We start from the raw sequence: 12,349 nt of genomic DNA, 5'->3' as shown, positions 1-12,349 counted from the left end.
TCGCCAGGAAGCAGCAGGAGGACAACAACAACCAGGAGCAGGGCCGTCTTTAGCAGATGCAGAGGCTTGGGAGGGAAGTGCAGCTTCCTTCCTACGCCTCTGTGGGTATTGCTGTCCTCCTGTGGAGCCTTGGGAAGGAAGCTGCACGCCCGCCAGCCATATAGTTAGCAGGGTGCAGCTGGCGGGCATGCAGGGAAAGGGGAGGCTGCCGGCAAAGCCACGCAGATCCCCCACTTGCTAGGGCGCCCCTGAGAGGCTGGTGCCCTGGCGCAACAAACCACTAAGACCAATGGGAAAGACGGCTCTGGCTTTTGACAAAATCCCCCATGGTATTATTGTGAAAACGTTGGCAAAATGTGGGCTTAATGAGGTAACTGGTGGATATGTAGCTGCTTGACTGACCGAACCTGAAGAGTGCTCTCTAATTATTCCTTGTTATGCTGGGAAAAAGTGGGGTGCTGCAGCGTTCTGTCCTGAAACCATTGTTGTTCAATGTATTTATGTACGACTTGGATGAAGGAATTGAGGGGATGCTCTTCAGATTTGCAGATTCTATTATTCTATGTACTTGAGTCCAAAATACACAAGGATGGTGTCACTATTGCTGGAGTGCATTTGTTGATTTCCTCTTTCAAATATTTGTGAGCTGCAGAGGGAAAGTACTGGCAACCAACTGTGAGCATTTTGAACAAAAACTGGCAAATGAATATGCCATTCACATCTGACAGTATCATATACTCAAGTAGAAAATGTAGCATATAAAGCAGCACATAGGTCTGGTGCATTTATTAGCAATGCATTGTAGTTACTGCCATTTCAACTCTTTACTTTGTACGTAAGTAAAAAAAAAAAAAAAAAAGTCCCAAATGCAAATTATTTCATTGGAAGGACAAGACTGTGTTCAAAATTGTGTGAGTGTAAAATAAAGCAGGACAAAAAGACATGTTTACTACACATGCTCTAGCACTAACACCTCTCTCTGCCAGTGTTTGTAGCAAAACACTTGAGATTTTTGAAAGCCTATTTTCTCCTTGGTGCTTTGTTTCTAATTTCTGGCTTTGCATAATTATATAAAAATGAATTCTTTGCTTTGTTTTTTATAAAGGAGATCTGAACAGCAACTCTAAGCAAGAACAAAGCATTTAAACCTAGATACATATAGACCTCCCACCTCCTCACCAAAACCTAGTTGGTGCTTTCCTAGCTTTGGAAAGGAAGCTGGAGTGTTCCAGGACCCTGCCAGAGCCCCAGAGACAGCCTCAGCAGAAGTTTTCAAAGAATCACAAAACATGCAGCAAAGTCAAGCTGGGTATATAGGCTGTTAGAGCTTTTAAACATCCTGTCCTGAGCCGCTCTCCCTTTCTAACCCCTTTTTGAAATGAACATAGTTTGATAAGTTTACATGGCTTTTATTTACAAACTTCCAGAGGGAAGATTCATGCGCTCCATATGGAGCTACCTTTGAAGGTGAATTGGAGTTTACAAATAATCCAGAATGCAGCAGCTAGACTGGTGACTGGGAGCAGTGGCTGGGACCATATAATACCAGTCTTGAAAGACCTACATTGGCTCCCAGTATCATCATCATTTTTAATTTGTATACCGCCTTTCTATCTTACAATACTCAAGGCAGTTTACACACTGAAGAAACAAAAAAATGTACATCTTATAACAATCTAATGCAATACAAAAATGTGATAATAAAACATAACTTTAAAATAGGCAGCCTACATCAAAAAAGTAACATTAAATAATAACTAGAATATTATAAAATAATAACAACATATAAAAGTTAAACAGAAATCCACTCAACAGTTACAATAATATCTAAACTATAAGCAATAAAACGGCAAGCCACAGTACATAAAACAATACAATACACATTGAGAAGCAGAGGGTAGAGAAAGGCAGGTGGAAGGAGGCCTTGCCTGATGGAGTGTCTCCCCTGAGGGACAATTCAAAGTGTCAGTGCTGACCTATAAAGCCTTAAATAGCATCGGGGCTGTATATCTGAAGGAGTGTCTCCACTCCCATCATTGTCCAGACACTGAGATCCAGCACTGAGGGCCTTCTTGTGGTTCCCTCACTGACAGAAGTGAAGCTACAGGGAACCAGGCAGAGAGCCTTCTTGGTGGTGGTGCCCACCCTGTGGAACACCCAGCCATCAGATGTCAAGGAGATGAATAACTATATAACCTATATAACCTTTAGAAGACATCTTAAGGCAGTCCTGTATAGGGAAGCTTAATAAGATTTAATGTTTTATTATGTTTTTATATATGTTGAAAGTTGCCCAGAATGACTGGGGCAACCTAGTCAGATGTGCGGAATACTACTACTACTACTACTACTACTATTATTATTCACACAATATTTACACACAAAAAGTAATGAAAGGAGGAGTTCCTGCTGTTTCTAACTCAGTTTTCATTTAGTAAACCCACTAATGCAAATTCCAAAGCAAATTCTCCATGTTGCATGCTGGAAAGGGCAGTGGCTTGTGGGTGACAGTGTCTGTGACAATTCTATTGTGTAGTTCATGCTCAATAGTGCAGGCCATGTACCTGGTGACTACAACAACCCTAGTGCTAGACCCTATTGCAGGTTGGGGGTCAAGCTGACAGAATACGAGAACCCTGCAATGTTACCCCAACATTAAAGTTTTGGTTGAGAAATAGCGTACAACACCTCTGCAGTGATTTTATTGTTACTATCCCTACTGCGGGTTGAAAGGCTATTTTAAGAGAGACTAGCCTACAGCAAGCCCTGTCCTGTAGTTCTTTTAGTATTTCTGTTAATATTGCAGGGCTGATGTGAGGCTGAAGATGATTTGGAATCCCCAGCAGAAATTCCCCACACTTCTCCAGTTTCAGCAAAACTGGGCCATGAGATCTTCTCCCAGGTCGAATTAAACACTCAGTAGTACTGTATGCAAAGTTTCATATTCTACTGACTCTCATGCAGACTGGTTTCACTTTTAGATGTTTGCAAATGAAAAAAGAAAATGAACATTAGGTAAGATCAATGCTAGAGCATAAAGTTCTGTGTTTGATGCTCTGCTATTTTTTAGTTCAACCTTCTCTGTAGAGGCAAATTAAGGGGAGCACGGCTGGTTCAGTTGCACCGAGTGTAGAGCCTGGGGAGCTGCAGGGGGCACCACAACTATGTTCTAGAATGGAAGGCAAGATGTGTGTGCAGGAGAAGGGTTGGCATCACACAGGGCACTGCTGAAATTTGAGACCCCAAGGTCCACCACTGCTCTCAACCACAGGATCAGGAATTCCAGGATTGTAGGACAGTGGTGGAGAATCTAATTTTGTGTGCAGAAGGTCCCCAATTCAGTCCCCAGCATCTCCAGGAAATATTGGCAATGGTAAGGCTGCCTAAAACCCAAGACAGCTGCTTTCACTCAGTGTCAACAATCGTCTGACTTGGTATAAGGCAGGTTCCTATGTTCCTAACATCAGCAGCAGCAGCATCACTACAGAGTCACAATGGTTCTTTATTAAGGAAAACACTATGCCCAACAACAAAGAAATGAAAAGCACTATAGTCATATAAGAGACAAATTCTATTAATTTCATGGAACCTAGGAATGCAAATAAGCTGCAGTTCTACTATACCAATACCAAAACCAATTACACATTTCTGCCATAGTTCTTGATAAGGAATTGGTTGCTTTAGGGCAGTGGTGGCCAGACTTGGCCCTCCAGCTGTTTTTGGACTACAACTCCCATCATCCTTAGCTAACAGGACCAGTGGTCAGGGATGATGGGAATTGTAGTCTCAAAACAGCTGGAGGGCCAAGTTTGGCCACCACTGCTTTAGGGTGTGACCCTTAGCACACCTGCACAGAAAAAAAGACCTATTGTAATCGGTGAGACTTATTAAATAGTAAACATGGTTAGGTTTGGGCTGTATGTTTGCTTCTGTTGTGTTTGATTCATGAATGCACATTTATTATAATAGTTCCAAAGAACTTCTTAACTTAATAATTCTTAAATAATTGACGACTGGCTTGCCCAAGGACAGATATTGACTCAGCCATCAAAGTCTGTTTCCCAACTCATTGCCTGTAGCTGAGTTCATTATGCAAGATGAATCTGAATATCTGTTTTACAGCTCCTAATCCCAGTTCATACAAAACCCCAATTGACTCTAAAGCCAGCAGCAAGAGCTTCACTTGAGTATATAAATATACATACACATCAGATAATATTTGTTAGTATGGAACTTCTGTATCAAGTGTAGGCTGCCAGCTATTTACAGCTTTGGAACTTACAGAAAACAAAGATGAATTGCCTTAAAATAATAAATGTACCATACCAATAATATAAGAATGTGCTCCCTTTGCATTCATAATACTGTGTTGTTAGCATTTTTGTATTTAGTAACAATCTGGTGCATTTTAAGGTTTAACTTGCAAAAGGATGTACAGTTCCCTTGATAAATGTTCTCATCTGGTTTTATGAGTTGTGTGATGATTTCCAGTATGTCATCACATGATTCAGTTTTTATGATAGCACCAAGTAATCAAAAATGTACTTTGGAACTTTTAATCCAGTCTGGCCAGAAAGACAAATTGTTTAACCACTTGACTGACGAGTTCAAAGTTGAACAAATGCCCTGCTAGGTAGGACCAAAGAGCCAACTAATCCAGCAAAAACCAGAAGCCTTTGGGAAGCTCATGAGTAAAATGGGGTTTAGATGGCATCCCTTTATCTCATTAGGAGTGTTCACACATTTAATCAACAAGTGTAGAATCTTTGTGCACTTGGGTAGTCAATTAGTTGAGCACCACACTTGTACTTGTCTGATGATTTGCACCCAGGTAAAACATAATGTGAAAATACCCCATGTAATTTGCTCTTAGGATATTCAGAAATATACTTTCTTTGTATAGTGAGGCAAGGAAACTGTGCCCCTCATTCTAATTTCATGTGCCCCTTAGGCACCTAAGTAGACCCATGGCCTGATACCAAAAGCCCTCTGCAAGCAATTAATTCAGACCTCTGGTAAAAGTGACCTGTCTCTTTCCAGCAACCCACTAGGTCAGTGATGGCCACACTTGGCCCTCCAGCTGTTTTGGGACTACAATTCCCATCATCCCTGACCACTGGGCTTGTTAGCTAGGGATGATGGGAACTGTAGTCCCAAAACAGCTGGAGGGCCAAGTTTGGCCATCACTGCACTAGGTGGAAGGAAAAGCAGAGCAGAGAGAAAAGAAAGGGAGAGAAAGCAGTGGGTACATTTTGCTCTGGTTCTGTCTCCCACTAGCTTTAACCTCCCAACTCCATGGCTGGCATGAGGTCATGGCCATGCTGAGGACCCTGGTGGAGATGGCAAGGGGGAGGAAAAGGCCATGAATCAGAGCCCTCCTGCCTCCTCTGGAAGTCTCTGCCAGATGGTGGGGGTTGTAGCAGTGGTTGTAGCATGAGTTCCAGAAGTTAATTATGCCTTGTTTAAAGAAATTCATTGTTTTTGCTGTTAAGTCCTAAACTTACAGCTAATAGGTTGGGTGGTCCTCATTTCTAGTACAAAGACAGGTAGTTAATTTAGCTCATGAATCAAAATCCCTTGTTCTTGATCTGGACACTGTAGTTAGTGCAGAATGCTGCAACACGGTTACTGCTGACATGAGTAAAATTCTGTTAGCATATAAATTTCTGCTCAGAGATCAGAAATTTTTGCTAGCAGGCCAAGTTTGAGGTGGTCCTATTAGTACATAGAGCCCCTAACAACTTGGGACCAATTTCCTTGCCTTACCTTATATATGTCCTCTTGACCTCTTCGATCTGCGGAAATGGCACTCTTACAGGGGACACACAAAGCTTGTTCCACATTTGTAAGAAATTGGTTTTTTGTGTGGCAGTACTTACACTCTGTAAGCCCATGCCTGTTAACCTCTGGCAGGAGCCTTCACTGTACAGGCAACTCCCCATTTACATGGAGGCTGTGTTCCAAGGAACCGTGCATGTCAGCAGGAGGTGTGGAAGCCCTCCCCACCCTATTCCACTCCTGCTCCGTCCCCTTTGGGTGTCGAAAACTAAGGGTGGGTGCTGAACGTGCGCAAATGGGAAGTTGCCTGTATTTGGTTTGGCACCTGCTGGAAATATTTTTGTTTATATAGTCCTAATCAGACATGTAGAATCTTGACATATGTTTTGTTTCTTTTTAACAATTATTCTTTTTAAATCATTTTTTGAATATTTTTAAATACTTGTTTTTAATGCTAATTTTAATGTTTTATTTTATATTTCTGTAGACCACTTAGAAAATGTTGCTTTTTTTCTTACAATCAGACAGAATATAAAACTTGTTAAATAAATAAATAGACATGTGTGATATTTGGACTTCTGGGAAATACTGTACCATAACCAAACACCTTTTTGCTTATTTCATTTTATAGTTTATTTTTCTATTAAATTTAACAAAAGTCCACTGGTGTAAGAGGAATAAATTACAAAGACTTACCATGTGTGAATACCTGTACATTCAGAAAACAATCAAATGTAAATGATCCCTACCAGAAATTTAAGTTCCAAGAGAAAAATGTTTTTGCTGTATTGGCTTAAGATATATGATCTTAGAGTTCAATGTGTGACGTATTTTTTTAATTAAATTATATTAATAATGGCCACCTCGGTTACACATGACTCTATAAAAGGTGTTCGATAAGAGTCTGGTATTGCTTTGTTAATTAATTTCCTGTGATAAAGCTTACAAATGGTGGCATTTTTCCATGGCATGTTGAACCTACATAATAGGCCATCATTCTAGCAAGACTGTGCAACTATTAACAACAAGGCTTGCTATGCTCACTGGGTTTCTGCTATTAAGATTTTTAATTTAACTATAAATAATATTGACAACACATATTGAGGAGGATCGAATTAAAATTCTACCCCAAAATAATAACCTTGGGCCGATTAAGAAATGGCATCCAGTTCAATCATTAAACCGGAATTGAATTTTAGAGGATATGGCTCCATGATTAGAAATACCTGAAGTGGTTTTAATTGCTTTTTTAAGACTGTTGGAAAACTCTCCCTGCAGAATAAGTAGAACAGAAAATGATGCTAGGAATTCTCTGTGTTCCAAATCACTTATTCGCTGGCACAGCAAGTCTTTAGATTGGTCCATAAAAACTTCAATCTTCAAACCAGTATTTCTGGCGAGGAAGTGGTTTGCGGTTTTAATCTCACAGGTGTTCAGTGAAACTTCTGGCTGACTTTTTATTTGTGTGCCCTTGGATGTACATCTAGCTGCAGAATGCTGAACATGTCAGTGAATCTTAATATTCTCCTTAATGGGACATAAAAGCAGAAATAGTAAGTAAGGTTGTTTCTTGATCATTCAGAACAGACTCCGAGAGGCTCTAGCTGTTTAAGCTTAGCCAGCCAAAAAAATTTATATGTGCAGAACGTTATGTGTGTTCTTCAGTCTAAAGTGCCATACAGAGCTGCCTTCTCTTTCTGTCTTGAAAGGAGATTTGGTGGGGTGTGAGAGACCAGGCAGGCAGAAAGAAATGGCTAGGACAAGGGGGAACTGGCTTTATGACATATCCCAATATTTGAGGGGAAGTGTCAATGTCCACTCAACTCACTGGTTGAGTGAACGGCCTGCAGCTGACCTACTCCTATTTTGGTTTCAATAGTAAGAGCCAGTGCTATTTTTCCCCTAAAAAAAATGTTTAGAGGTACTCTCATTTTCCTACTGATATTGAAATACTGTCCCTCAATGAGGCCAAACTTAGACTCACTAAATGTTTAGGGGTATGCGTACCCCTGTGTACCCCCAGAAAAAAAGCACTGGTAAGAGCAACTATGTTTATGATTGCAGCAATTTTTGCTGGAATATAACTCACATTCTAACTGACTTCTGCAGAATTATATGAGGTTCTCCCACCCAAGGATGAGATCTGTTGCACAAGCTTGTGCTGCAGCGCAGCTGGCTGAAATGGATAACATCTGAACAATGCAAATACCTTATTTTGTTTTGCTTAATTTGCTTCCTTTTCATGAGGTCTGGGCACCTTCCATAAGATAGAAAAATAGATCCATAGAATTCTAGTAGGCACTCGTTCAATTTACATTTGGATTCATTAAATGTTAGATTAGAAGGTTTCCAGCAGGCAAATATCATGTAAGAGCATCAACTGCCAGAGCTTTGCCAAAAGCAGTAAAATGTCATCACTACAGTCAAGAACACCGGGATTGTGCTGAAATATCCTTCAAATTGTTGTTGTTTTCAACATTTCAGCAGCCGCATACTTTCCAAGCATTAGTATCATCTGTTTATGTTAGAGCTGAATTGAATGTTCCACTGTGAATGTTTTATGGGAACTCTGAGGAGTCTTTGGAGGGCAAAAGAAGAAAACATTTTGGAGGAATAGGAGGAAATTACGAAATTTGCAGAGGGAAGAGGTGGGTTTAGGGCAGAGCAACTGCTTCCCCCACACAGGGTGCTGCGCCACCCCCTTCCCAAAGCCTAGCTGGTACTTGTGCAGCTTTGGGAAGGAGATGGGAGGGCTCTAGGACCCAGCTAGAGCCCCTTGCACCTCCTTCCCAAAGCCTGGGATCTCACTGCCTTTCAGAAGTCGGCACAAGGGCTGAAGATGTGTCCAATTCTGGCCTTGCACAGGGTTTAAAATTACCAAGGTCTGCCCCTACAGAGGGCAATATTTTGTTTTGGCTTTTTTATCATAAAAGCAGCAGCATCAATAGAAACGTTTGCATATGTTTTGTTTTTCTAAAACCTTTTTGCTACTGTGGTGGTAGAGGTGTTCTGCTGCAAAAATTACACGGTGGCCAAGGAGACTGCTTTGATCCCTCCTCCTCCTGCCCTGCCAAATTTACCAAGAAGACCCTATACTTGCACTAATGACATTCCCTGTCGCAAAAGGCGCCCAGAACAATGGGAGTTTTGAACACTGAGTTTTATTTATCATACCTATCTGTACACATCAGGTGAGGAAGGATGGAACACCGGAATAACAATATCAGCTTTTGACACCACTGAAACTAGTCACTAAAAGCACAATAATAAAAACATTCATGTCTCAGAAAGACTAGATAAAAACACATCAGTCTTCGGTATGTTTACAGTTCCACCTGCCTTTTCTTCAAATATCTAATTTTAGATGAATGGTGTATGATATACCCAGCTCCACACACTTCAAACAAACAAAAGAGCTCTGAAATCAATGGACAAAGTGATGGAGTATTATTCTCTAGGGTAATCGTTACTTTTAAAAGGGTTTATTGCTTTTATGGTTTTTCTGTCCCTTCACCAAGTAACTGGGTGGATTAGTTTCCTACCCGGTTTGCAATCTGTCACACTGAAACTTGTTATATTTTCCCCTTATTGTTCCAGGTCCTGTGGTATTAATCCACTGTCATTAAGCTTAATGTCATTAAGCTTTAACATTATCAATATCCCCACATTTTTTTATAATTGGAAATGTAACCTATCATTTCTGTATAGCACATAATGGATCACAGCACACAGGTAAACCACCGAATGGAACCTCTAAGCTAATGTGCTGTTTCAGGTACATGGATATATTATTGTTCTCCGGATGGTCTGGATGCATACCTGTTTAGGTTCCGAGTATGAGAGAGCTGAGCACTCATACTTCCTAAAAAATAAGAAAGAAGTTTGTGGAAGGCAACATCTAATATAGTTTTGCCTGTAACTTTTTTTCAGATTTTTTAATACAGTACTGTATATCTGAAATTTTAGTTATTTCCTGTGGACTCTTACAAATCATATTGTTTCACAAAGAATGCAGCATTACTCTGGCCCATATAACAGAGTAACAAAGATGCTTTCCTTTTCAGGTCAATTATATTGATCGCATGACATTTCCAAAAGTAACTCCTCAATTATAATAAGTAAGACTCTCTGCCTGATGTCTCAAATTTAGGAAAGGCATGCAGCAAGGCAAGTCTCCTGGATTTATGTCATTGTTAATTCATTTTTTTAAATCTAAAATGACCAGGAATCTATATTGCATTTCACTTTGCATTAACTTTTCCACTGATGTGCTGTTACATTTTTTTTCAAATTGATTTTTCTCTAAAAATAACTGTTGACCTAAAGTTTCTTTCAGTTGAGAACAGAGTGACCACTTTGATTTTATTTCTATAATCCCCATTCATTTTCAACTTTATTTTTATGTTTTATAATGCCCTTCAGTGAGACTACCTACTGATGTGTTTTTTTCTACTTCCATTTACTAAATTGTGGAGCATATCTGTATAATAAGTACTAAAAGTTTTCACAGGGGGTGGAACAATATGATGTACCAGGTGAAAACATTCCTCTTCTCCCAGGCCTTAGGCTAATTTAACAATCTATGTGTGTGTGTGTGTTGGGGGTGTTATTATTTTGCTTGTTGTTATGTTATGCATTTCTTGTGTTTTTATACTGTAAACTGCCCTGTGATCCTTGGATGATGGGCAGTATATAAATTTCATATATACATACAAGCATACTGAGGCAGACCATGTAGGCCAGTAGCGTATTACTGTGACTACTGTACCTTTCTAGGCTTTCAGACATAGGCTTTTCCTAGTCCTATTCTCTGAGATCATTTTGACTAGTGATGCCATAGAAAACCTACTATCTGCCTCATGGAACCTAAGATTTCCATGGGGCCTTTCAGAACTTACTTTTTATAATGGCATTGTTGCTGGGAGCTTTAACTTTTGTGGCATGCTGCCATATGACGTAGTCATTTATTCAGCTGCTATTCATCTAACTTACCAATCCTTTCAAATGAATGTCCTTCCAAAAATCCCCTTTATTTTAGGCTCACTGAGGAAAGAGGAAATGGTATTTGTGATGACTCAAAAATTGCTGAATGGGGGGGGGGGGACTTGGTGCATTACAGAGCTCAAAAATTGCTGCATGAAACAGGCTTCCAAGCCTTTTCCTCTACAACACTGAAGGTCAAGTATGGCAGTAGGTGAGATATCAGAGAGAGAGAAATAAATGTCACCCATTACCACTATCCATCTTTTACTTGCATTATTAATTTTGTGCTCAATTATTTCATCATTAAATAATTGCCTAACTTGGCCTTGTATGGCGAGGTTTAGTTTACTTTATTTAATTTTCAGCAGGGGATACAAATCTGAGAAGAGCTGGGACCATCAAACTAGCCTGTGAATCTTTGCCAAAAGGATCATATTATTGCTTCTGTACAGAAAGTTTTTTAGCATTAGTAATTGGAAACTACCCTATTAGCATGAGCTACTGCAGCTGTGAAACACTACCAGAGTCTGGTAACACGATTATGGATGGATGGGCGCTGCCATGAAATAAGCCAGTGCCTCCTTGCTATCACTTACAAAGGTATTATTTTTATGCAGGTTTCACATGTCAAGTCTGGAAAAACTCAAGTTGTCCTGTTAAAGTAAATATAAGAAGTATATTTAATACATTCTTTTACCACTCTAAGATTATTCTTTTACATTTTCTGCTTTTCTTTCAGTTGATCGTTACTAATCCCATGTGATATTTTTTCTTTTTTAAATGGTTCTAGGTCAAATGCATTGTAAAACAAGACAGAGCTCTCCATGGTAAAATCTTTGTAACAGAACACACTGATTAAAACATACTGCATTGAAGGCAAATAAAATATCTCCTGCATCTTTCCTTCACCACCACCACCACCACCCACTTTCATACTGGGCCATGGTCACTTTGCACCCCTTGCTTTTTATCATTCTGAAAACCATATAAAATACCATGCAGAGGGAAGAAGACCAAAACTATATTAAAAGTCTAAACACAATATTCAAAACTCAAGCACCTCAAGACTTTGTGGCCAGCATAACATTCTTAGGACTATCTCAGCATGTCATTATGTGCTTAAGGACCTAGGGGGCCGTCTTTCTCCACATGAACCCACCTGGACCCTGTATTTGTCATCTGAAGCCCTTCTCTGCGCGCTTCCTTCAAGGGAGGAATGGAGGATGGCAACATAGTTGGTGGCTCCCTGGTTGTAGAATGCTTTCCTCAGGGAAATATGCCTGGCACCATCATTATCAGCTTTTAGACAAATACATTTCAGTTTATTCTGGCATTTGGAATCGTATGGTATTATGTTTCCATGGTCTGTTTTGGTACTCATCTTTTAGTAGGGTGGGATATGATTAGTCATTTCTATACTATGAGACATTCTCTGTAGCAAGCAATGAATAGATTTAAATAAAAATACTAGCAATAATAGTGTCCTATTGATGGGAAACAATTAACTTCACATGTTCAAGACAGGATTCATTTTCTTTATTGCATTTTTTTCTGATTAATAAATCTAACCCAAATGTCTGATGAGCTG

The 12,349-nt window shown here is 39.8% G+C and overlaps 1 protein-coding gene across 6 annotated transcripts in view; it reads right to left on the bottom strand.

Moving 5' to 3' along the window:
- The window catches only part of LOC307215528 (uncharacterized protein), a 186,924-nt gene that overhangs the window by 35,512 nt on the left and 139,063 nt on the right, over positions 1 to 12,349 (bottom strand). Inside the window, exon 5 of one of the 6 annotated variants that reach the window (XR_013838533.1) lies at positions 186 to 2,230. The exons of the other annotated variants lie outside the window; for them this stretch is intronic. The gene's annotated coding sequence lies outside the window, so the exon portion shown is untranslated. Of the gene's footprint in view, positions 1 to 185; positions 2,231 to 12,349 lie in introns of those variants that run through there. 6 annotated transcript variants of the gene reach the window in all.

The sequence above is a fragment of the Podarcis cretensis genome (assembly GCF_951804945.1).
Source record: "Podarcis cretensis genome assembly, chromosome: 4".
Taxonomy (NCBI): Eukaryota; Metazoa; Chordata; class Lepidosauria; order Squamata; family Lacertidae; genus Podarcis; species Podarcis cretensis.
Note: the sequence above shows the minus strand (reverse complement) of the source record. Positions and strands in the feature narration are given on the sequence as shown.